This window comes from Poecile atricapillus, chromosome Z (assembly GCF_030490865.1).
Source record: "Poecile atricapillus isolate bPoeAtr1 chromosome Z, bPoeAtr1.hap1, whole genome shotgun sequence".
NCBI classification, from domain to species: domain Eukaryota; kingdom Metazoa; phylum Chordata; class Aves; order Passeriformes; family Paridae; genus Poecile; species Poecile atricapillus.
In genome coordinates, this window is record NC_081289.1 from 7571948 (window position 1) to 7599358 (window position 27411).

Below are 27411 nucleotides of genomic sequence, written 5' to 3' on the forward strand. Positions count from 1 at the left end.
GCAGAGGGTGTTTTCTTCTGAGGTTCAGCAGGGAAATGTCCTTGTAATTGTTGCTATTACCTGGTTAAGCCACACAAAGCCAGAGGAACATCCTGATCTAATCAGTAGGATGATTTTAATATGTAAAGGAATGAGCCATTTAACCAAAATCACACCCATTGAACAGAAGATGCATGTCATCAAGGCCTTGTCCTGATCCTGTTAGTATTCCTCTCTTTTGGGGCTAAAAGTTACCTGACTTGGTGAACACATAGAAAATCCAGCAGGTGGAGAAATCTTCTCAGGATTACAGCATGTGGGAATCTCTAGGAAGCTTTGACAGCACCAGGAAAGAGTTCCCCTAGCTCTAATTGAGCCAGTTTCAGAAGGAGAGACTGCAAAGTGCATCAGAGGAGCAGGAAAAAAGGTAGCTTTGAGGAGGAGAAAAGAATACATGAGGGAAATTATGAGAATACACTCCTGGGGGGCTATAGGACTCAGATTCCTGCTGGTTTATACAGAAAGGGCAAAGTCTAGCTTTTAATCTGAGACCTTCAAATGCATGACAGCTTTTAACAGAAGACAGCAAAGCCTAAAGAAAGAAAAGAAAGAACTCAACCCACCAGGCACCAAATTTAAACTAAACTAAACTCTGGTGAACCCTGTCAGGGAATCTGTGCTCAAAAAGGAAGTTAGGGAAACCGAGGTCTCAGGGACTCTTGACGTGAGGAGGAACAGGTATTTATGATACTGCAAACGCCTCTACATGAAAACTGGAGTCTAGCAGAAGTGACTTTCTGACAGCACCACTTGGAAGGAAATGTATTTGCTTTAATTTGTGCAGTGCAACCTCCTCCACACTCAAACCACAGAAGCTCTGAGATTTATGAACAGGAAACAGTGTTTTAGTTTAAGAATGTTAAATTTTTTGGCTTAGGAAATTGTTGCTTCAGTCTTTATTATAAGCAAGATGAAAGTTATCACATATGCATAGGATGTAAACTGAGAAGAGTTTGCATATTCGAGTACCTTAATATTGGACCAGTGTGTTGACACTATGAGATGATTGAAAGAATAACTTAATGTTTTCTGAAAGGTCTGAAATGCAAATCTTTCAAATCAACAAGATCAAGATGAACAGTGAGCTTAGACTTGAATGCTTGCCAGGTTTTCTAGTATATTTCTTTCTCACTTTAACACAGTTTTAATTTGGCCTCCCTGAAGATTATGGATGGCTAATTCACAGATCTACTGACTTTAAAGGCATAGGGGCCATAACTGACTTTCCAGCTTGGCCTCTTGTGCAATGCTAGCAAAAAAACCTCCTTGTATTAATTCCCACTTCAAGACAGTTTAGCACTCAGAACTGAGGAAGCTTTGCAATTAAAGGCTCCTGTAGCCCATGTCTGTCATTATTCAGTCTCTGACACAGTCATCTGTGTACACTTAAGGAAGCATAGGTATAACAGTGCAAGAGATCCCCATCAGCACATGTAAATTGTTGCTTTCCTGTGTGGATAAAAAGTCAAACTGCAATGGAAAGGCAAACTCTGAATTCTGGGAAAAAAAATTCATTTTGCAAGACAAATTTATCTCCAAATAATAAAGATGGCATTGTGGGATCTCAGACACATTTTGCCTTCCTCCTATGTGTTACAGAGAGAAAAGTGCCTCTTTTTGGAACAGGCACAGAGCAGACTCTTGTGGAAATAAATGAGGGAGGACAACTTGGCACGGACCAGAGAAAAAAACAGCAGCACCATGTTTTCCTCTCTCGCTGACATAGCACCTTGTTCGAGTTCAGTTACAGAGCAGGCTATGAATAAAATTATGACTAAAATTTCAGTCATGTGAGAAACATGGATAAAACTGAGTCTGAACTGCTGGAGTCCCACCCTAGACATTTAGGTGAGGTTCTTTTAATGAAACAGTCAGATTACATGGCTGTGCAAGTGATCTGGTTATTCAAAGGTCCTTTTATAGTAATTTTATTTAAAAAAAAAAGAGACACAACAATTTTTGAACATTATTTCTCTCTTCCTAGATGTTTTAGATATCAAAAACAGGTCAGCTGAATCCCTCCTGAAAAATATAATTCTATTTTATAATGAAATATGACTTTCCAAAGATGTAGACCTCGACACTGTGGCTTCAGGTTATGTTTGCTGAGGTAAATCCCATCCTCAAATGCTTCTTTTCCTTGATTTGTATGGAAAAAAATGAGGCTGTGGAATAAAATAACCAAAAGAAGCACCAATTCCTTGGTAGTCACAGAAGTGGGAAAAGTACAAGTCACTACAAATACTTCTCTCACTACACCCCACCCCTTTAAGTTCACAAGCCTTTTCTGAACTGGGGAAAGCAAGATTATCTCGTAGAAGGGGCAATGGTGAGAGACTGCTTGTTCTTCCAGACATCTGAGTGGGAGTCAAGACAGTTTTGGTCTTTTAGAAGGACATGAAGCAAATTAAATATTACTTTCACTGTTGGTATTAATCACAAGCAAAAGGCTCCAATGGAAAACCATTCATTTGACTTGAAGTGGAAAGAATTACTTGCCTGCTTAGGAAAAGTTTCTATGTGGTGTAAGTCTTAAGGGTCTAAGTTGAACTGCAAGTATTTGGATAACTGCAAGGAGTTCTCAGGAAAACAAAATGATACTGGAGACCCAGAGGCAAAACAATTAACATAGTTGTGTAACCAGCTAAGCCTTTGCAGTTGCTGTCCACACACTTAGTTGGGCTGGAGAAACAGATGACCTCAAGGGCTTGGGGCACAAGGTTCTCAGCCTAAAGACAGCAGGAGGTTTGTGGGGAAGAGTGAGGAGATCTCTGCCTACGTGCCAGGCACCAGTCCAGATACTGTTATACTCTCTACAGGCCCAAGGGTCCTCTGAGACATTGCAATTTTACTCCAGAAGAATGTGCCTGAGCTGAGAAAATAACCCTGTTTTGTAATTTCAGGTATTGCCTGCTGCCACTCTGAGAAAGTCAGCAAGGGCCTCAGAAGTTTGAGAGGATTATCTCCTAAAGATGCAGGAGGCAAAAAGGAGTTTGCTTGGCAATCTCTGATAATACTCTGAAGGCTCTGAAAATTTCAGAGAGGAAAGTGGCTTAGAAACATCCAAAGGACTTAATTAAACTGTGTTCTTTGGTTCTGCAATGGAATGGGAAGATTAAACAAACAGAGGAGGAGCTCCAGGCCCTAAAGCATGGCTGATAGTCAGCAATGAGGACAAGAGCCTTGGAAAAGTCTACATGTATCTCTGACCATCAGACAATGCCAAGCTCCTTCCCTCCATCTCAGTAGGGAAGGGAATTGACCCTGGTACCAAGTGAGGTGGAGCAGGAGCCAGGAAAATGTCATAGTGAATCTCCTCATTGTGGAAATGCCCCCCAGCCTGAGGTTTAACCAAGGCTGCTGTCTCCAGTTGCTTTGCTGGAGAAGACCAAACCCTAGTGAAGAGCAATGAACAGAGAGGGTAAAGTATTATCAATAACTGTTTACTCAGGAAAAGTTTTGAACCGATTTGTTTTTGTTGCAATAATCAGCTTGGGAAGCACTGTGATCCTGGAAGAAGATTTTATTGATCATAGCAGAATAAGCCATTAATGGAGAAGAAATTATCAGAGAAAAATACTTTTCTGACATTTTCAATACTGTTCTCATCAAAGCCCATTTCACCAGCAATAACTCTTCTACTTATACTCCATTTTATTTTCAAACCAATGCTATTTTCTTCACCTAACACTAAGTCCTTTACTTTGATAGCAACTAAACATTTCCTTTAATGAACATTAGAGATAATAATTTTAAGCATTAGTTGGAACCATCATGCAACAAAAACTCAATGCCATTTAAAAACACTTAATGCACAGGCTGACGTTTGTCATCTCACTAAAGAGCATAAGATTAGAAGTGCTACAACTTAGAAAGAAAGCATTATCCCACTGATGAGATAGTGCTTTTCTTTGTCCTAATCACACAGTCTAAAACATATCTTTGTATCTACTTCCTGTGTTAAAAAACCTAACAGAATGTTCCTATTTTAGGTGACAAAGAAAAGAAAAACTATCCTAGGACTCTGTTTTTTTTGTTTTCCATGAGCATTACTTTGAATCTTTCCAGGGGTAATGAATGTTTCATGGGTTGATGGCAAATTCAGCAGACTGGAAGATCTCTCAGACTGAGAAGTGTGCCAGTTTCAGACCACTAGAAAAGGCATAGATACACTGGCCTGAGACTCACAGTTTTCCAAATCCAATCAGCAATTTCAGGTTCATCACAGTTGTGGCCAGACCAGATTGTAAGCAAATCTGTATCAAGCTCAGGGGGTGAGAAATTAGTTAGGATGAAAGAACTTTGTATCAGTCATTAGTTAAAGCAGAAGTGAACTTGAACCATAAAAATATTTAAGCTAGACACTAGGGGAAAATGTTCTTGTCATAAAGGTACTGAAGCACAGGGACATGCTGTCTGGGAGGGTTGTGGAGTCTTTACCATGACAAGACTTCAAAAAAAGCAACGTTTTTCCAGAAGTGACACAATAATACTGACTGCCTTGGGGCAGGAGATAGATTGAATTGTCTCTTCTGGCTTTATTTATGTTGCACAACCCCTATATTTCCTGTATTTACAAGCTATCTCTGTCCTTGGAGCTTGTAGCAACGCAGTTACACTGATTTACACTGGCTGGGGGACTGGGACATGTTCATGGCTCGTGTTCTCATGCCATCAGCTCTCCAGCAGCTCCCTACAGGTGATGCCCAAGCTCAGAGTGCAGCAGCCACTCTCAAAGAGAGGGGCAAGTGAGATGTTTTATGACAGTGCAGAGATTTTGCTGCAAAGTTCTCTTTACTGCTTGAGTAAGAGTAAGGGAAGGAGGAGGCTGACTTTGAAAACCCAAAACTGCAGATGTTATTATCTCTGGAAGCCATTAAATGATGGAAGTGCAGCACTCCTTACAAATTGAACAGCACTGCCAGTTGCTGTAACACAGACCAGCTCCACTGTTTCTTGCTAATTTATCACAATCTAGTATTTGACCCACTGAATCCCCAATTAAATTTTTATACATTCATGAACTATTTATACTGTATGAAAAATCAATATCTTTTTATTGTACACCTGATTTAGGATGGATAAAAGGAATATTTCAGTATTCTCCAGGGTCAGTGCAGAGGCCTTGAATGATGAAAGATACAGTATCTTTTGAATGGAAGAAAAACTTCAGGATAGAAAGAGTGTAATTTACATGAAATATCATTCCTATCCATGACATGAATATTTTTTCACAAATTCACCAGGAAACATAATATCCTTTTAGAAGACAACATCTATTTTTTTATCACTCTTTAAGAAAGAATTATTAATTTGGAATTTTTTTTTCTGAATTTCTTTGCATTTTGTATGAGCCACAAAACCTCAAAGGAGTTATTTGAATTTCAATACTATCTCACACTTTTATTAAAATATACTATGGCCCTGCTTCCATAATTAACATGAAGATAGGTCTCTTAGTCTAAAATCTGAAATCTCTCTGTTATTTCAGATTTTCCCTAAGTATGCTTTTGATTAAATAATTACTGAACAGCAGTGTTAACAATTTATCTATGATAGAGAGCATGTCACCAATTTCCTACTCATGTTGCTGCAGTTTATGCTTTTGCCAATGTGTTTTATGAGTGTTTATTAAAGATGACGCCTTGAGTTAATAACATAAACTACCTACTAGTTTCATAATCATCACTGCAGTGCAGAAAGCTTTAGAGTTACGGTAGCTCTGCATTGACGACGTCAACAGATTTACTGCATTCATTTCCTTATGCAAATATTCCAAAACCATACATAAGTTTATAACCTTGTATAGCGTGCTGCCTACACGAGGGTATCAAAGCCTGTGAACACACAGAGAAGACTTTAAAGTTGACAGCACAAGTCATGCTGCTCCTTCCTTTCTTGTTTCTCTGTTGTCCTAATATTAGAACTCATTTAAAGCTCGGTTTTGCAGGCACACGGGGACTTCTGCACAGCCCCTGCAGTAAGAGGGGAGACTGCCCATGGTTTTACATGATGTGTTTGTCTTTACTGAAGTCACTTGTAAGGAGTCTGCGTGTGAGCTAAGCAGAGACTTGTGATCCATTCTTGCCCTGTGTATGTATGTGGTTTGCTCCTGTGTGGCAGAGCTTGCCTCTTTCTTGCAGGACAACCTTGTTTGCTCTTGCAATTTGTCCATTTTTCCCTCTCTTCCCCAAGAGGAGCATGGTGCTCTCTGCTCTGACTGCCTCAGCCACACCTCACCACGAGAGGTCTGCAAAACACAGACCCTGGGATAGGAACCCTGAATTATCTTCAGGTCACTGAGAGTAGAAGAGGGTTTGAAGGGACACTGAAAGGTCTTGATCTTGATCTTCCTTTGTTATTACCCAAATCAAAATCAATTTTATTTATGTCTTATCTAACTCATGTCTTGGGTAACTTTTTTCTAGACCCTTTGGTGACAGGAATTCCTCAATTTCACAGCAGTTGATTCTGTCTTTCCCATTCTTTACAATTAAAAGCTTTTCTTGAAGTCTAGTCTTCTATATGACAATTTAAGCCTTTTACTTACCTGTGACAAATCTATTCCACACAATTCTCCATGTTGATATTCTGTGCACTCCAAGAGATTTATGGACTTTTTCTTAAAACATAGTTCTCAAAACTGGGCACCATACTCTGAAAGTGGCCCTACTGGTGTTGAGTAGAGACTAATGTTTACATTCCCTATTGAAGATAATATTCCTGTTTATTAATCCTTGTAGAAAATTTCTTTTTTTCCACAGCAGTATTATACCATGGTGTTGAGTCATGCTCTGCTTCTGAGCTTCCATAGCCTTAAACCTATTCCTGTTGTACTCCTACCTGGCCTGTGGCTCATTTCCCATACTTAACATCTTTGTGAATAATTTTATGATAAGTCTGTTTTCCTCCAAGGATTATTCTGGAAGCCAGAATCTGACAATATTAATGTGTAGTTGATCTGGAAAAAAAATATTGCTTTTTGGAACCTGGAAGACGATAATCAAGTTAGATATCAATAACTCTCTGTCTACTTATCTGACAAACAGATAGTCAATAACACATCAAAATCATGTAAAAACTAATACATAATAGTCAGCAATAAATTTTAGATCAATTCTTTTGCTCAGGTACAATCTGGACACTACATAGAACTATGCATAATTTTGCAGAAAAATATGTCTTAATTAAACATGGAGAGTAACTGGAATCGATACAGATGGAGAATGCACTCACATTAATCTTATTGAAAGAATTTACATTTTATTTTAGGAGAAGAGCAGTACAGAGAGTTCCAGTCACATCTTGAAGTCCTTCTGCTACTGCTATAATGGAAGTTTTGCTTGAGTAAGGACTATAGGATACAAAACCTGCATTTCAAGTGAGCTTTTTTAATTAATAAATAAGCATAGGTGAATTAATACATGCAAAACAATTTGACATGGATAATAATGACAATAGCTAGAATGAATAGATTAGCACACTTAATTTGTCTTAGGTTGCCTAATGAACAATTAGCCATGTGCTTAATCCCTCTCAATCCATTCATCTTTGAAGCTCTTAGTCTCTAAAGATAAACATGGATCGTTCCAAATGTGTTTTATTTTTGAAAACTACTTATATTAGTATTTAATTGTAATCACTGGCATGGAAACCATAACAAACCATTCCATAAATGGGAATGGATATAAATGGGACATATTAGAGGACCTATAACTTGGTGCTTTAAGACAAGTGTTGCAAAAAAATTGCAGCACTCTAAAATACTACTGAGATAAATCCCATTGATTAAATAGAGATGAATCTACTTGGAAACTGTTTTAAGGCCTTGGGAGTACACTGTTGACCATTCAGTAGGTGGCATTACAGTGCCAGGCCCTGCTGACCACCATCAGACAGTGTATAGGCACTTGATTTATTTAGTGTGATGGAGGTTCAAGAGCCAACTTTTCAGATGAGTATTTGGGGTTGCCTATACTACAAGTGGAGAGAAAAAAGCATTGAGATGCATCTGCAGGTTGCCTGAATATGCCTTTCTATGTCTCCTTATCCCAGACTGTAAAAAATTTCTCTCTCACATGGACACCAATCTTCCCTTTCACCCAGTGCATCAAGGAGTGATTACTTAGCTCTTCCAATGTGACCGAGTTAAACAGAGGAAGGGGAATTCTCTCATACATAATGGTGGCTTGGGCTCTGGTAGAGTCAGGCCAGTTAAATCTTCAAAGCAGCTGCTTACCTGTTCAGGGGGAATTCAAGGCTTGGAAGTTAATGGTCAGGAAAAAGTGAGTTGGACTGGATGTGTTTTAATTCACTGAGGTATATTAAAACTGCATGTTGATTAATTTGAAGGCTAGAGGGAACATTTTTTTTTGCAATATTAAGGTGCTCCATGAATTACTGCAGATACACAAGCTTTTTATGTTTTCCTCCATGAGGTTTTTTTTTGTTGTTGTTGTTGTTTTCCCACAGTAACTAATGCTCTCTTATGCATGAACCTAACAGATGTAAAGGGCTCTCTAAGGAGCCTTTGGGGCAAGTGCCTGTGGCAGCTTCATTAAGACCTCTCTGACATTACCCATGTCCTGGACATTTTGGGAAATATTCTAGACTGGCCAGGGAAAAGTTTGAGTCTTAATAAAAGAAGAGAAATTAAACAAGTGAGGTACAAATTGTGTCTAAGGGTCATGAAGTTCTGGATTCTTGCCTAAGGCCACATTCATCAGGCTTAATGTGGATGAACTCTGTGTGGGTTTGCCAGCAGCAAAGTCAAACATCTCATTTGAGACCTCCTGACTCTGTGATTATGAGTCTGAAAACACGAGCAGCTTCTGCCTTTCCATGAGCCTATGGCTGGAATACCCAAAAGAGTACCCACCACACATCTGTATCCATCACTCAGCTCTGCAACATCCAGCATTTTATGCTTGCAGTTGGTCTGGAGGCTGCCCCCATACGAAGAATCCTGCACATGACTAAAATATTCCTTTTATCTGTCCTAAATCAGGTAGACATGGTAGACAATGCAGCAGTCAAGCATCCCCTCTCTTTAGCAGTGACTGAACCGAGAGAAGCCGTGGCTTACACAGACCCTTCTGGCAAAGACAAAGCCACAGGTTGTTCAAAATGCTTTAAAATCTTCTGAAATGTTAATGTGGATGTCAGAGCTGACAATTACTTTTGTAATTTTTGTAGGTGTTTGTAGGTGGATGTGGTTGCAAACCAGGAATAATCACAAGCAGTTGAGAAAAAATATAGCAAATTGAAATGGGACAGGACAAGGACATCAGTATGGATCTGTGCAGCTCCTGAGGGTTCTTTGGACAAAGTACTGGCTGGAGTGAGGCTTGGAGAACAGAAGAAAGAAATGGTACAAAGGATTTATTTGGGAAATGTTGTATTCAAGACAAGGGAAGTCAAGCCTTTCATTGTCTGTACTCATCTGAGTACAGACGAGCTACTGGAGAAGGCAAAAAGGAAAACAGCAAGAAAAACAAGCTACATAAAAAAGCAAATGGCAAAAGAAAACCAGTTATTTCACTGAGTCAGGAGCAGATGACTGAGTGGAACATTACCTAAATGAACATTAAACAGCCAAAATCTAATCCCTTTGCAATATAAAAGGCTGGAATGGAAAAGAAAATACTGAATTACTTCAAATTTCCATAGTAGAGAGGATAAGAGTGATGGGCTTGGTTGCAAAAAGTGGGATTTAGTTAAACTTTTGGAGAACTGTCCATAAGAGCAGTGAAGCACTTAAGATACATGCTTTTGCAGGAGGCTGTGAAATGTCTGTCATTGCAGATTTTAAGGAAATCATTAAACAAGTATCAGTTAATAAAGACTTAAAGACAGTTTATGCCATCCCTGGAGGGGGAGTTGGATCAGATGAGGTCCTTACTGGTGTCATTATCTGTGGAACTCTAAATGCTGCGTTCAGGCAAAGGGAACGTTGTGTACAATCCTTGAAAATGAAGAATCTTACATAAAAAGGGCTTATTTCCATCCATTTCTACCCTAATGGACACTGCACTTTCTCAGGATAAGTTCTAATTGGAACCTTGTGCCCTCGCCAGGAAATCACAGGGACTAAGAAACCCTATTACTCTGCAGCTGCTCCTGGACGTTGATTTAAGGTAGTTACATCTAAATGGAACTATTTGTCTGCTTCCTTCCTTAAAAAAATAGACAGGCAAAGAAGTAGAAGTAATGTAAGACCTGACTTCATTTTACCTACTGGCCAAAATACCTACATTTTAGGGAGCAGAAGCATCTCCCAGAGATCAGCAGCCAGCAGGTCACCCCTCCTTGCTACTGCAAGCTTCAATTTATATTCCACCCTTTGGCCAAAACCTGATATACAAATTAAATCTCAGCTCCCAGGACCTAGTGCTACTTCCAGACTAAGCTTCTCCTTTCTTCATACTGAATAATGCCACTAGGAATATGTTTGTCTGAGCTCGATACTCAAGGTATTAGTATTAATCACTAAGCTTTGTACTGGATATCTGCTCCTGGGAAAAAAATCTTGTTTAGATGACTGATATTATTGAGAATTTCATAATCCTTAGAAATCTTAAAAATGTCAATGACACAATAAAAATAAAGCATCAAACCTTATTCATGAGAAGCCTCTAATGCTGTTGAAGTGTCTGATATTTCTAAGAGTCTTTCAGTCTCTGAAACTGTTAAAATAGAAACACCTTTCCCACATTTTCCTTCTCTGCCTTTAACAAATGATGGTTCTTTTAACCTCCTTCTCCCCTCTTTGTTTGCTCAGAGGATCAAAGCCATTTTATTTATTTCTTTTTCCTCCCAAGCAGTTTCTGGAGTGTTGAAAAAGCACCACCAGTATACTGAGTTTACATTACAAACAAGTTAAAATTCCCAGTCTGTCAGAGCTTTTCTCCTAGGATACCAAGGAAAGCAAAGTTCAGCTAAACTGCACAATTAATTGGAGATCACTTCTGAGTGAAGAACGAAAGATTGCTTTAAGCAAAGCTATTCTCTTCTTAGAGATTTGAAGTCCACTTCAGAAAGGAAAGTTATTATTCTCTGAAAGTTATCTGATTTTATTTGTATTCCTGGAGCGACTCCATTAAGTCATGTTCCCTTTTCACCCATAAAATCATCTTAATGAATCAGCTGTGGGATTGGCCATATGTAAATGCACCTTACGACAGCTACAATGACAAGTGAATGGATGAAAAAGACATGGGCTGCATGTTGCTTTTGTTGGAACAGCAGTGGGCTTTGTTCTGCTTTTAATACCTGAGGTAGACAGCTTATTCCTTCTCTTGGTTATGAAGTAAATGCCCCTTTCTTTGTTTTTTTTTTTCTTTTGAGGTAAATGTATTTTATAATAATGATGTGATAAAGAAGCTCGAACTGTATGTTTTAGGAGTATTTGGATAAAACAGACTTGAGTGTTGGTTTATCATTCCCACACAACTTCTTGCCTTTTCCTCAACTTCTGAGAGCCAAGACTTGCCTGGCAGCTCAACCTCATCCCCAGCCAGTGTAGGATGAGCTTGCACCTGTTTAATAGAATGCACTGTCTGCTGATCTCTGGTGTGGTCAGGGCTCCTCTAAAGGCAGAGTGGCTGCAAGGAACAAAATGAGCAGCACAATGAAGAGATCCCGAGGGAATACAACGAAACGCTTGCAAGATAGATTTAACAAGTATACTGTAGTGTGTTACAGTGCTTGGAAAATATCTAAGAAGACTCCTACAAACTTTGCAAATTTTCTAGTAAAATATTATTTTATGGACAAGTATTTCATAATAAGGAAGACAAGAAACTTAATAGTCTATGCAAATAATGCACTGTAACATCCACTAGGTGTTGTAAACTGCCCTTTTCACACAATTTTGCCAAGGTTTAATCCAATATTACTGCATTGATGCCCCATGTGGGTGCTTTTCTCCCCTGTTTTTTGCAAGGCAGAGGTAAATACTGGTAAAATACATCTCTTACAGGGTAAAATCAAGACATTTAATCTGTGGTATTACAGAAACATCTGGAAATTTTACAACAGAACCAAATGCAGTTTCCATTGACATACAGTAAAGATGTCTTTATGACTGACTAAAGATTTGTAAAAATGCCATCAAAAATCTGTGATAAAAAGAAAAGGAGTTCACAGTCATATTCCTGATTGGTGACACTCAACAATCAACAAAATACACACATAATTTCATCAAAAATTATAAGGAAGCTTCTTATTGAAAATTTATTTGTCATGGCAAGACCAATTATATTTTTTGCATAAAAATATCAATTTTTAAATGATCTTGCAGGGAAACATAATTTTTTGACATTTCTTAGCCATGTGAGCTGATCCATGCATACTCTTAACGCATCAGCACTGAACCCTACATGTGTTACTGCACAATATCTTTATCTTTCTTTTTTCCTCCTTACTTTTGTCTATTTATATGCTTTCTCTTGTCATGAAAATACACATAAATAAAGGGGAAAAATGAATCATTCTATGAGTTCTGTAAACTTCCCCAAAATTCACTTGATTTTTATCACATTTCTTGCTACGTGAGTCTAACAGTAGGGCAGCCAATTTCTGCTAAGCATTACAAATGTAGTATTTTTAAACATTAGCAGAACCTGTCTTCTTATGCTTTCCTGATAATTTCTGCACTAAGTGATGCAACCAATGTGAGTTAAATTAGTAATAACAATACATAATGATTATAAAGCAATACAGATATTGCTAGGCAGTACGTACTGGATTCAAAAATACCTCAGCCAAAAATCTCTTACAAAACACACACGTAGAAGTGTTCCCTCAAGCACAGCTGCAGGTGTCCCATCTTGGAGGCCTGGCACATACAAGCTGGGGACAGTTTGGGATATAAGGAGACCTAATCACAGCTACATTATGGAAGATAGACACCATCCTGATATGTATGGTGAGATGTACTTTTAACTGTTCAAGGCCAACAAGGTCAATACTGGTCTAGGAGCCTCTCAGAGAACCCTCAGCTTCCCACAGGGCTCCTTTCCTCACCAGGGAGGAGGAACAGGGAGTCACACTGCTGATGAATCAATACCCAGGAACTTTTAGGGCTGAAAAAATTTAGGAACATGTTTAGGGACAAATGTTAGGAATTTAGGTGTGAAACAATACTTTGTAAGATTTTCAAACCCTTTTCAAACGGTGTCCCATCCTGCACCTCAGCACCAGTTTGACCACACAGTGTTCAAAGCCTGTTGGAGGACACTAATGTCCCTTTAGTGTTGGATTTGGCATCTGACACATTAATTTTGCTGGAAGAGGTTTAGAATATCTCAGTATAACCAGGCAGCCCTGTGTTGCCCACTTAGCCAGCTTCTCCACAGAGCTCATTCCAGAGAAGGATCCCACTGCTGCTGAATCCCAGACTCGGTGAACTGCCTGCAGCATCCTCCTGCACAGAGCCCAGGTCTCTGTCAGCTCAGCAATGTGTCCTTTGGAGGACCAGCCACCACAACCCACAGAGGCTGAGGCTTTGCAGAGCCCCAGATCATGCAGTTATGTAGCTGTGTGTCCCCTCTCCAGATGCAGCATTTAAGTAACACAAAAATTGTCCCTGGTTTGTGTGTGGGCTCGTTAGTGGAGTTTTTCATGGGAGTGGAAGGGAATGCGTAAGTTCTACTTTATTTCTCTGCTGAGGGTGCTGCCAGACTCTACATTCTGCACATTTTCTCTTTTCTCTGTCTTCCACCAGCATGTCATGTTCTAGACAAAGATTTTTCTCTGTTTTCAGGTTCCCTTCAGCTCTTTCCTCCTGGCAAGCCCAAACCCCAGGTCCTCCTCTGTACCAGAGGGAGGTGACTTTTTTCTACCTCCCACACCCTTTGATACTCTTTTCTTTCCATTTTTTTTTTTTTTGTCAATCCCTTCTTCCAGCCTTTGTCAGTGCTTTTCCTCTGATGTCATGCCAGTCCCACTCCTTTCATTTTGCTTCCTTATTTTATTCTTCCCTTTGTTCTCTCCTCAAGCACTTCTCATTTTCTCAAGAGCATTTTTGTTCTCACTGGCATACTCTACCTCCCTTGTTCAGCAACGCTTCTTTCAGGTACCCTGTTCCTTAAAGGGTACTCTAAACTAACACCTTCTTCACATGAAAAACCAATTATCCCATTATTTATCCTAATACAGTTCTGTCCTATCAATTTGCTGACTTTGTGGTCACCCACTTAGCTTTTGACTTAATTCTCTCTTGTGTAGACTTGCTTGATTTTCCTCTGGAATATGACAATGTCTCCATTGACTTCACCACCTTCATCTGCCTTAAAATCTCTTCTTCCCACAACTGGCTTATCTTTTAATTTACTTTTCTTCCAGCTTGAATAGTCATTTGGGTATCTCTACTGATACTCTTTTTTCCTTTTCTATCAAGCAATTTTCTTATCTTTATTTTTCCCATTTTGTCTTGCACAGAGATATTTTCCTCAATCATTTTTTGTTTTCACAACTTTTTTTCCTTTCTCTATTCACTTTTCTAATGGACAATTTCAAGGTCTGAGAGCATCCACCAGAAATCCAAGTTCCCAGTTCGTCTATGAAAAGTTTATTGTTGATTCCCTCTCTACACACCTTGTTTGATGCACATTCCATCTAGTTCATGTACTTGGTGATCATGCTGTATCCCTTTGGATGCACTGGGAATGCATTGGAGGTGGGGTCATCGGTACTAACAAGTTCAAGCCACTTGCCAGACTTTGAAGTGTTCTGAAGGAAGGCTGCCTCAGTGACTGGGATTAAGGCCATACTTTTGCATGTGGATATGTTGGGTCTTAGACAGTTTGGAAAAGCTAATAACCTGTTTCTTACATTTTTGGGAAAGCCTGTTGATTTACATAAGGAGCCTGTATGGTCCTACACAAGAAGTACACGCATGTACTGCATGAACACTCCCATAATCTCAGCAAAGCTATGAAAATGGGCATGATGACTGTTCCAACTACATCATTTTATTTTTGAGAGGACCAATATCAGATAAAAGCAATATAGTTCTTCAGCCTATTTTTTTTAAAAAGTAATTTGCTGTAGCTCTTGTAACTTCTTTTTTGACTTTGATAAGTTCACAGTGATTTGCCCCCCATGAAAATTTGTTGTGTTACTCTTAAAAGGCATCTGGAAACAAGACTGTATATTTCTTGCAGTATTTTTGAAAATCTGCACATCCCTGAAATAAACGTCTAAAAACCTCTTAAGGCAATAGATAAACCAGCAAGTCCATTGAAATCACACAGGGTATTCTGGGCTTACCTGAAGAAAGAGACCTGAAAAAATTGCACTAATCTGCAAAAGTTAAAGCACTCCTAACAATGCACTGTGGTTTTGTCCCAGTGGCAGTACTGACAATTGCATTGAGACCATTCCCAAGCATCATTGTGCCTTGGAGGAATTTGGTTTTTTTTTTGTCATTTTACTCCTACTGCTAAGTTAAACTCAAGATTTTCAGTCAATCTTTATTTTCATAAAATGAAATATGTTTCTTTCTTTCCATTTTCCAAAAAGAAAGGGTTTGGGTTTTTTTCTGCCAGTTTAGGGCTGGGTTATCAGAGTGAAAGTTGCCTTGCTAAATCCATAGCAAGAAACAGTCACAGGCAGAGACTTAGGAGGATGGTACCACTGCTGTCCTTTCCTGCCACCTTTGGACCTCAGGTCCACCGAGGTTTTACTCTGAACATTCAGGGCTGGCTGCAGGGACAGGGTGTCTGATTCTCCCTCTGGTCACCCTGGTTTTTTGGCTGTAGATACCCCTCCACTGCAAATATTACCCACTAAGGGATTAAAGCACAGACATATTCTCCACACTAGGGGAGGCCTAGAGGACAATCTTCTCTTTAACGCTCTGACCTGGATTGAATTCTTGATTAAGCTTTAAACCAGCTCTCAGTTTTATACCAATAAGCAGAAATATGCCACACAGTCAATATTACACTATCTTCACAAGAGCTTATGTAGCTTGCCATAGCTATAAAATTCCCACATAGACAGTAATGCTATCTGGTCCTGGAGAGTGTCAAACATCTTGGTGGTGTTGTGTGACATCCTGAGAGTGACTTTTCCAGTGACAAAAACTCATACTAACTGATCAATAACTATAGTACAAGTTGGAGCAAGCAAGGTGCAACAGTCCTCATAAAATTTAATAGGAATTTGGAGACAGCTTTCAAAAACTAATCAGAGAATGAAGTCCCTTCAGTAGGATGCTGTTGGCAAATTTAACAGCCTTGTAGACAGGATCTCACACCCTGTGAAATCTTGAGACTGGATTTTCAAATTGCACTGCTAAACCAGACTTTTGGTGGGTGCACACCTCATGTGACCCACCTGAATTCTTGTAGGCAAACAGAGAATTTAGCCCACTGGCTTTAAAGGTAAAATTGCAATTTGACCTCAGCATAAGCAACATTAGAATCAGGTCCTTCATGTCATAGTATTCTGTTTAGAACTCTGTGAGCCACAGCACAATTTATGTTCTGTAGGACACTGCCATGGGCGAGCTGTGTTCACACAAAACATCCAAATTGTTCTTTCTTTAATGCCACTACATGTCCCTACACTGCCTTCATTTCCAAATTCAGCTCCACTTATGTAACACAGACCACTGAACTGAATGATAGCATTGTTTGTAATGTATTTCTTTTATTTTGGCTTTCCAGTCTGATTTAGTACTTTGCTTTGTCACTTTTGTTTAACTGTAAAAACATTTTGTGAATCCAGAAAGATACTTTACTCCTGCATCTTGCTTTAGATCCAGTCTTTCAATGATAAAATTAGAACCTTACTTCTAGACAAGGTGTCAACATTTGCCTAAAAAAACTTTATTCCTTTATTTGGTAAAGCTTATAAGTAGGTCATCAACACAAGTAACCCAGGCAAACATCAACAATGACTAGAAAAGCATCTTGGCTCCAGGATGAAAGTCTAGCTTTAATGTATTTGATACCAATGCCATTTTACTTGTCTTTAAGTTGTAGAGCAGTAAAGCAACTAATACATTTTCTATTTTGGAGTGTGTTTTATGTTTTATATATAATGGAGGGCTCTAGAGATACTGAGAGTAGTGGAAAACATTATTCTTGAAACAGACCCCTCACAAACAAATGAGAAAAAACTCACAGAAATTAAAGTATGAAATATTATAGTAGGGGAAAATTAACTTGCATTGCTCTTCAAATAATCAGTTCATTAAGAAGTATTTGCATGAATTGTTACTGGTTTCACTCAAAGCATGAACATTACAATTTTTATATTATCTTGTGAATAAAATTAGCTTAATCTGCATTTTTTTCCCAGTATAACTGGTGAAGTTACCTTTTCTTGTAACACATCAATATAAATAACAACAGAAGAGGTCATCATTATTTAGGTGCATTTCAAGAAAATGAAAAACATAATTTTCCTAAAATATGTATTTGATCAAGTGGGTTGTGTGATTTTCAAATTGTTTTAATGAATATTTAATCAACATGAAACATATAATTATACAAGCTGAAATAGGTACCAGTCTGTGTCCCAGGATGTTCTGTTTCATGGTCTTCCAATTGAGTGTTTTTTAAAGCTGATTTAACTAAATTAAAAAAAAACCCAAACCAACCAACCAAAAAAACCCCAAAAAACTAAAGTCATCTTCAGCAGGTGGCATAAGCTGAGAAGAAGCCAAAGAATTCACAAACTACCAGCTAATCCTTAGTTCAGTTCAATGCAGTATTGGTAAGATGCCTGCCTAGTTTTTCACGAATTGCTTGAGTTTTATCAAGATTGCTGAAATACAAGGATGTGTTCATAAAATGATCCATTGAAACACTGCTTCAGTGCATAAAGCTCCCAAAACCCAGCTCTCCTCCCCCACATCCTACCTATACACTGGCACAGAGATACACTTTCTCACACCCACAAGTGTGTCCCAGCAGATACGTGTGTGTGCCTGGCACACACACCGATGGAAGGTACGTACCCACACCTCTGTAGCTCTACAGAGGGTTAGAGAAACACGGTCTGGGAATAAAAAACACATTCCTATGAATCTGTACATTTAAAACATCCATGTGCATCCAAGCAAACCTGCACACCCAGAGACACAGGGGCTTGGACAAGGCACATCCACAGGCACAGACAGCTCCAGAAGCACACATACACCTACACAGCTGGCTGTGTACTCACATGGACACACAGATACGTGGGCAGATATAGATAGATAGATAGATAGATAGATAGATAGATAGATAGATAGATAGATAGATAGATATGAGGAAGAGTTACAATGGCTGTATTATCCCTCCTAATCTCTCCTTCCTTTTTGAAATAATCCAATTTTAGGATCCTTTAGCCAGCCAGGTCCCTGAAGGGGAGATATTCCCAGAGGAGCAAAGCACTTCCAATTTCTTTAAGGTTCCCCACCTCCCTCCCCCTCTCTCCCAGCAGCAGATCCGGGGAGATGAGCTGGGCACTCAGCACAGCATTCCCAGATGCTGGTTTGGCACTTTGCACCCCAAGTTAAGGAAGGGCATCAGATGGCAAGCTTAAGACCTCACCCCTTCACCCCCAAAGCCCTTAGGAGAAGGAACCTCTGGGCAACATCTGTCAGCTCCTTTCTGCACACTGCCCACCTCCCAGCTGTCGACTACAGGGGTGTCCCTGAACCCTATCCTTCCTCTGCAGGTGTAAAAACCATTGTTCTCCTCTTGCTCCCCGCTTCCTCGTTTCTCCTGCCCCCGAATCCCGTCAGGAAACCTTCGCAATTCGCCACTCTAAACTTTTTCCTGGCTGCACAACCCGCAACCCCCGGGGCAGCGGCTGCGTCTGGTCCAGAGGGCAGAATGAGGCGGGGGTGGGCTGCAGCGACCCGGGATGCAGGGATCCAGGCTGCAGGGTGTGGGATGCAAGGAGTGGGATGAGAGGATTGAGATGCGGGATCCGCGGATGTGAGGACCGGGATGCGCGAACTCGAGACGCAGGATGCAGAGGCAGGGATGCGGGATGCAGGGACCAGGACGCGGGATAGCAGTGCCCAGCTTCTTACCGTGCAAGGAGGATAGGTCCTGGTGAGGGTCTCCAGCTGCCCCCGGGCATCGCGGGCCTCCCGATGTGCTCGTTAAACATCCACCGGGGAGTCTCACCCCCCAAACTTGTGTGAGCTGCTTCCTCTGGGAACAATCACCCTTTCTCCCCCCCACCTTGGATCGGATCCCGATGGAAACTCATCAAGGCCTCCTAAGTGGTCAGAGGTAAGCTGTGAGGGAAGAAGAAGAGGGGAACAACGGGACGGAGAGGTTGCGATCACCAAGCGATGATCCCCTTCCTTTCCCCTCTCCTCTGGAGCACCCGCTTCCCGTTGCTCTGACCAACTTTGGCTCTGCTTAGCCAGGCAGCGCCTGGGACCGGCGCTGTGAATTGGGGTCCCTTTTCGCAGCCTGGCATCTTTCTAGATTTCCTCTCCTTTCCGGGCAAAGGGGATTGGTGCAAAGCTTTAAATTAGGAGGCGACCTAGAGTTGCAAAGACAGGGAGTGGGAGCTGGCTGGCGTTCGCAGACCGCCTCCCCCGGCGCTCGGCGCTGCGCGGAGGGGCCGGCTGAGCCTTATCCCTACCATTTATTCATTGACTGCGCTCCTAGCTCTCACTCTGGAGCTGGCTATCGCTCCTGGCACGGCCGGGAGCGGGGCTGTGGCAGAAGCCCTGGGAAGGAGGCGAGCCCCATGCTGCGGGGCTCCCCGCGGCTGTTTAACTGCGCCGGCAGCGCGGGCAGAGCGCAGCCCGGTCCCGGGGGGAGGACAGGGGGGTGGGGGGGACGGGACACGGGGACGCTGCTGTCGCCTGGCAACCCTGCATCCCTGCCCCGAGCATCCCTCCCCCAGCGCCCTGATTGGACGGGGCCGGGGCGGGGGGAACACACACGCTCCTCCGAGGATGCTGCGCCCCGGCACTGCGACTTGTCGCATCCTCAAAAAGCCGGGAGCGGGCAGGGTGAGCACAGAGCAGCCGGGAGAGCCGAGGCAGTTCAGGGCGTTGTATCGCCGTCCTCCTGCCTTCTTGCTTCCAGCTGGCTTGATCAATTTGCTTCTGCTCTACATCTCCTAGAAAAAGAGTGTATTTGTCTATGTTTGTATGTATGTATGTATGGGTGGGTGGATGGATAGATAGATACAAAAAAGTATACTAATATATGCACACAAATATATATATATATATATATGCATTTTTATATACAGATACATGTATATGTATTATCCATAGTCTTTATATTATCTCTCTATATTCTAACTCCTATATGGGAGGAGAGAAGAAAAATAGTTACTGAGAAAAGATCACCTCAGGGTGCAGCAAAGCTGGATGCAAAGGGAAAAAGAAAGCTACTTTTTGGCTTCTATATATTTCAAAATCATAGGTTTGCATCAGCTGGAGTGTTAACAGAAGGTTGTGGTCCTAAAGAAAGAATTAAACCCAGTGAGGTGAGTGTGCTGTAAGAGTCAGTGAGGATGGATGCACTGACTTCAGAGAGGGTGAGTTTAAGCCGTGCTGCATGGGGCATTGCTGGTGTTATATGTGGCTTCATTGCTTGTTCTCTGCTATGGGGGACAGTGAGCAGCTGCTTCCTGCTGGTTGGGTGTAGTATGGAGAGGATGTCTGTAAAATCCCAATACCTTCCTTTCCATACAGCTCCAGTTGGGACACTGTGAGTTTCTCATTCTTTAGCAGGGAGAAGCCCATTGTCCATTTCTCCCTGAATGTTTCCCTCCACCTTTCCACTTAACCCCAGGCAGTTCCCCACCAGTGCTCAGTTAGAGCAAGGAAAGAGACACTGCAGTCAGGAGCTGCAATCCAGCAGCTCACATGGGGCCACTATTGTTTCAGCAGCCACGGCTCCAGTAGGGAGTTAAGGCAAAGTAAAAGGAAATAAAATAATCTGCTTCTGCTCTGTAGTATTTTATGTTTAGTTATTTAACATCTGTTTACTTTTGTTGTCTACCATTACATTTGAGCTACTTGGCTAATTCTATGAGTTTTTCCTTTCTTGGAAGCCAAGGACATTTAATGTGCATGTTAAACTGTTTCATTAAGGACCAAAGTTAAGCAGGGCGCAAAATGAAAGACAGCAGTTTCTCTCAGGTTTACCTTACTTTAGATTGGATCAAAATGTACATGAGACATTGCTGTAATATAAGGGTAAACTGGAATGAATAGGAAATGTGTCTCATGTCTTTCGAATCATAGCACAATTTGACAAATAGGTTCAGAATACAATTTTTTCACAGTCCTGCAGGCTGATTGCCAGGAAAGACTGGTGAAAAGAAGGATCTGATTCTGCATTGTTTTGTACATAGCAATCATGCCTCAAAATGAGTGTGAAAGTAACTTTTTCATTGGGTAGGACATAAAACCCACTGTGTATGAAATTGGCCACCACAGGCACCAAGCAGAATCTGGCTGAGATGTGTTGTCTGATTTATAGAAGGTCACTTAAAGCTGGGGAAATGACCCAGTCATTAGTTCTGTGCTTCAAAAAACATCAGTGGTACTGATGGTTTACTCCCTTCCCATGCCTTGCTGCTGTGCAACGTCTGATATCAGTCCCTGACACTGCTACTGCTTGCATTTACACATGATTCATGGCTACTGAGAAACAGGAAAATAAACCTGAACAGTCAAACAAAACACAGGCAAAGGCACGAGGGTTTCATTCCCACTTTCTTCCAGGTTTCTTCCTCAGCCAGTTCTCCTGGCACAACAGGATCTCATTTTAGCCATAAGACAATCTACTCCTCTTTCTAAAGCAGAATTCTGGAGACCTCATTTCAGTTTATGACTCTGGAAAACTGTGTTTATTTTTGTAGGGAAAGCAACTGTGCCTCAGTTCTCTTTTGGGACAGCACATGGTGCATCCACGCAGGGGTTCTGGAGATGCAGCTGTGTGCTGAGCATGTGCTCTCAGCCAGCCAGATGTTCAGGCTTACAGGTTACACACAGTGGGACAGTGCACAAATCTCAGTGAAGCTCTGGGCTAAGCTTTGTTTGGGTGCTACTGGCAAATCATTCATTTCAGGCTAAATTGAGCACCACTTGCTACACTTAATTGTAGATACACCCATGGTTAGACTCAGAAATCAGGCTGTGTAACTTCTGCCAGGGGACAGCTAGGAGAAAACAATCAACAGCCCTCAGTGTCTATGACCTGGATCCAAATAAGGGGTTTTAATATGAAATGTATTTATTTATTTTCTGCCTGTGAAACAAAGATGGTAAAGCAGCATTGAATTTTCTGAAATAAGAATATTTTGCCTTTATGAATTATCTATTAGTGAAATATTATTTACATCTAGTTAAAAGATCAATTCCTTTCAAACTGAGATCTCACATAACACCAATTTGAGTTAATAAAAAGCTTTAATAAGATGAAGAATTTGTTTTTATAAAATTCATTAATGTGATTAACAGGCTTATCACCACAAATAAACAGATGTGTGTCTTTTCCTTACACAGAATTTTAGCATGAGCTTCCAGACCGTATGCATGGGAACTTTCCAATTTTATATTTGACAGGAAGATACTGTTCCGGCAAAATACTTTGTAGGGTTCCCTAACTTGCTATGAGCATCTATTTTGGGACACACTCAAGTTATTTGCTGATTAAAGACTAAAGCATAGCTTTAGAAAAATTGCAAATGTGCTTGTACAGCCAGTGAGTGATCTATGGATTGGGCCCGGCCTACCTGAATAATTCATGAGGCTTATGGTCTCATGAAAGGAGGAATCCTTTCCTGGGGACTTTACAGAAATGGGCAGGAATAGGGCCATAGATAAGTGAGGTTTGTTTCTAGCAAATTGCTCCCTGACATCTGATTTCCAACAGCTCTGCATCTGCTTCCTGTGTGGAAGTGACGTGTGAGTGGGCAGGACGCCGTTCTGCGGCTCTGCCTGAGGGAACAGTCATGGTCATCACCCCAGGGCCAATTCTGGCTTCCCTCTGTGGCTTGGGGCACACTTCAGAAGCACCTGGAGATGATATCATTCTCCTGGGAGTCTGGGTACAAAACCCTGTTTGGATGGTAGCAGTCACAGGGGTCCAGATGTGTGCCCACAACACTATGGCCGTGTCAGTCTCTGCCTCCTGAGACAGAAAGGCAAAAAAATCATAGTGATTGATACAGGGATCTACAAAACACCACGGTCTCTGACTCTTCCCTACCTGCCAATTGTGAGGGACGTGGACATACTCCAAAGGAACAGTCCAGTGGCACTCAGCTTTCAGAGGAGTATGGTAATCCCTAGGGGAAGATCCACAGTGATGAAGAGTGTAAGGGGTGCTGCTCTGTAATACTCCAGGACCTCATGGATTGCTGTGGAAAATTATGCACTGCTGTGGTTGCTGGCTGGACACCAGTGCCCAACAAAGCCCCTCTACTTCCTCAGCTGGGCAGGGCACAGGAAGTATAACAAAAATAGACTCTTCCTTTTCTCTTTACAAACAGCACTGATGGTCTTCATCATGAAGTTCATCATCAAAATGGAATGAATGTCTTCCTTTCTCATTGTTAAGTGGCTTTGAAGAGATTTTTGGTCAATACACATGGTGCAGAAAGTCCTCATGTTCATTCAGTGCTGTTTCATGTGGCATCCCTTGGGCCTCCAGTGACATTGTTATTCCCTGTCAGATGTCCTGTGATGTCTTAGCTGGCTGAAGGGATACTGGCCTAGTACCAACATGCCATAACATATTCAGGCTTTTTTGGGGCACTCTGAGCCTTTCTCATGCCCAAGGACAGTGGCAACTCTGACTATAAAGCTCAACACAATAAAAACCTGTGTTTCATATGGTGTGGTCTGGCACATGGAAGAAAGACTGCATTCCACACTGTCTGTGCACATGTAGCAGCATTCTCCCTTCTGTCTCCATCTCCCATGACCACCAATGTCTTTACCTGTTTCTTCTCCTCACCTTTTCTCAAGCAAATTTTCCCATTTCCTTCAGTGTCCCTCTGCCTTTTTCACCTTCTTCTCTTTTGCTCTTTAGATAGCTGGCTGTCTGCTCATGCCTATTAGCCATGTCTCCAGTTAACCCCAAGGTCTCCTTGCCTCTTCTCCACAAAGGAACCTCTTTCCATGGAAAACAACCAGCAGCTGTTGTTCATCTTCATCAGCTACAAGAGGCGAAAAGGTCTGGCTTCACTGTGGGAATCAGCTGCCCTCTTTCCACCTCTGCTTCCTTCTCAGAAATCAGGCTTCCCAACATACTGCTGGAGACACATGACATCCAGATGTCATCCAAATGGGGCTCCTTCATAAAAATACATGAGCAGCAAGGGTCCCTCCAGGTCCCTGCAAGATATACAAGTGTACACACTTCACTACACACCCCTCCCTAGCCAAAGTCCTGCTGCAGTCTGTGCAGGTGCAGGGATGAACATAACACGGGATCTGCCTGATACGTGCAGGACACTTTAAATCTCTGCCAGCTCATGACTATGGGCCCAAGGTCCACCACCCTTCTGCATCTTCTCACTCCATCCTTCCATGTCTCTGATATAGGAGGTGTTTTTTGTCTTCTAAGAGGAGGCTCTAGCCTTTCCCAGGAGGTGCAGGGGACAGGGCATGGCACAGTAGCACATTCCAGTCTCTGCCATATTTAAAGTACTATGAACAGATGACCCCACTCCACAAAATACTGACTGTTATCTCTTTCTCTTACCATGCAAATAATTTGGTACCAAATTCCAGAATTTCCTATATATTTTGCTTTTGACTTAAGTCACCTTTATGTTTCTGTGCATTATTATTCTCTTTATTAATATCTGAGCTGCTAGCAGTCTGGCTTCAAATTACTTCTTCCTCCCCCCTGAAAATCTGCAAACATTTCTTCTCTGTGAAACACTTTCCCTTCACCCATAGCTCTTCTCTATAGGAATTACTGCATTTACATATTTTGTTTAAGGTGCTTAGGAATTATTGACAGGTTTGCCTTGCCCCAGGGGTGATGTGACATAGTTGAGCTGTGAACCACTTAAAGCATTGGCTGGCTCATAGGAGGGATTACTTGTGACTCTGAATTAGGGCACGGGCCAAGAAATGTAGCACAGTGCTGTCAGGGGATGTGGCACACAGATCCATTTCCTTTATAATCCCATCATATCTATGACCTACCACATACAGAGCAACGTAAGCGATCTACATTTCCCCATTAGCACAAGATATGGGCTTCCTGTGAAATAAATTTACTCACAGTCCCTACACCACTGCTTTGCAAGCCTGGAAACCCTGTTTTTATTATGTCAGTGAGTTTATTTCAGAATTCTTTCACACTGAGAATCCATCTGGATATACTACTTTCAAAATGTCCTGCTGGGATTCTGCTTTGCCACTAGTTAAAAATGAATGGATAAATTTATAAACAGGAAGTTTATTGTATTTTTCAGCTGAAAGATATTCTAGATTTTATCTTGGCTTAGATTTTTGTTAGTGGCTGTTTGGTTTTTATTATGTTGTTCTTTTTTTTTTTTTTTTCTGTTTTCCAACCATTTAATTTTACTAGCACCCCTGGAAGGAACAGTGAGTCCAGAATTAGAAAGCTGAAATAAAAGGAATGAAGTTCCTAGAAATGAGACTGGAACAAAAAAAAGCAAGAAATCCAAATCAGTCACAGCTAAGAATCTTGACCTTCCCTTAACAAAGACAAACCATTTTCCAACAGGAAACACATACCTGGCCTTGGAAAACTGCTAGTAGCATAAAATATAATTGAGCAGATGGTAACAAAAATAGCGCTTGAGCTGTTTAAAAGCCTTTTATTGAAAGACTCTTCTTTTTTTTTTTTTTATTTTTTTATTTCCCCTCCAGAATGCAGTTGTCCTCTCTAATTTAAGAAAAGATAAGAAATACAGGCAAATGTGAGATCTGTATGTTTTTCTTCAGCTTGTTCTATTTAAATTGCACACCAGTAAATTGTGGTTAAGAGAATAACTTGAAATTGCAAAGCAATGAGAACTAACAGTGATAGTGGAATCTTAATTCAGCTCCTCATGCATGTGGATACACTCTTTAATTGGTTTGACACCGTCTTTTTTTGCTCTTTCAGAAAATCCTGACACATTCAGCACCCTAAAGAAATAGGGTTTTGTTTTCCCTGCACTGCCCAGTGACTCTGCCTTGCATTTTGTATGCTTTGTGCTGTACACATACTGTGCACTCCTCTTCCTCTGCCTTACAGGGAGAATGGTCCATTTCTTGTCAGAAAAAATATTCAAGTGTTTTAAACTTTGTTTCATATAGTTTTTACCTCCACTCCCGAGGTGAGGGCTGGTATGTTGGTTTTCTGTTTCCCAGATGAGACCATATGCATTAAAATCTGAAAATATTAGTAACTTCTTAGTACCTGATTTTTTAAATTAGGAGCTCTACACTTTCAGAATAGTTTACATGATACCTTGAAGAAATAGCTGTTGCTCACCTTATATTAAGTTTGTGCTGTCAGCTTTTCATTTTTATCTGGTCTAGAGTTTGACTAGGAGAACATTATGGTTTTCTTAGACTGATTCTCAATAAGTGACTAAATCTTTTTGGATGAAGTTATGCAGAGAGGCAGAGAATCAACATGGAAAAGTCCATCTCAATAACCACATTTTGGCAAGGGTATAAACTGTTGTAAGCTGAGCTTCATCATGGGAAATGCTTCAAGTAATTAGACTATTGCTTGGTATTAATCCTGGAGAAAAGAAAGGAAAGGAAAGGAAGAAGGAAAGGAAAGGAAAGGAAAGGAAAGGAAAGGAAAGGAAGGAAAGGAAAGGGAAAGGAAAGGAAAGGAAAGGAAAGGAAAGGAAAGGAAAGGAAAGGAAAGGAAAGGAAAGGAAAGGAAAGGAAAGGAAAGGAAAGAAAGGAAAGGAAAGGAAAGGAAAGGAAAGGAAAGGAAAAGGAAAGGAAAGGAAAGGAAAGGAAAGGAAAGGAAAGGAAAGGAAAGAAGGAAAGGAAAGGAAAGGAAAGGAAAGGAAAGGAAAGGAAAGGGAAAAGAAAATATTCTAAATGGATTTTGGCCTGGTAGGTCTGTTATGGTGTAGAAGGAGCACCACATGTGGTGAGTAATCAGATCCTGGCCATGGAACAAAAGCAGCTTCCTAAGAACAGGGTTTTGTGATCACACCAAATCTCCATCCAGGAGAGTATTTTCTGTCTAATCCTGGTCAGTAGCATGTACTTAATAAAACTTGGGGACTGGACAAAATAGAACATTTTTCTCTTGATATACCACTTATGGCTTCCAGCAATCTGTGCTTTAGGGACTTTAATCTTCTTTTGATCCCATTATTCTATTTGCCTTTACAAAACCCTGCTGTGGGGATTTCCCTCACCAAAATAGTCAGTGTGTGAAA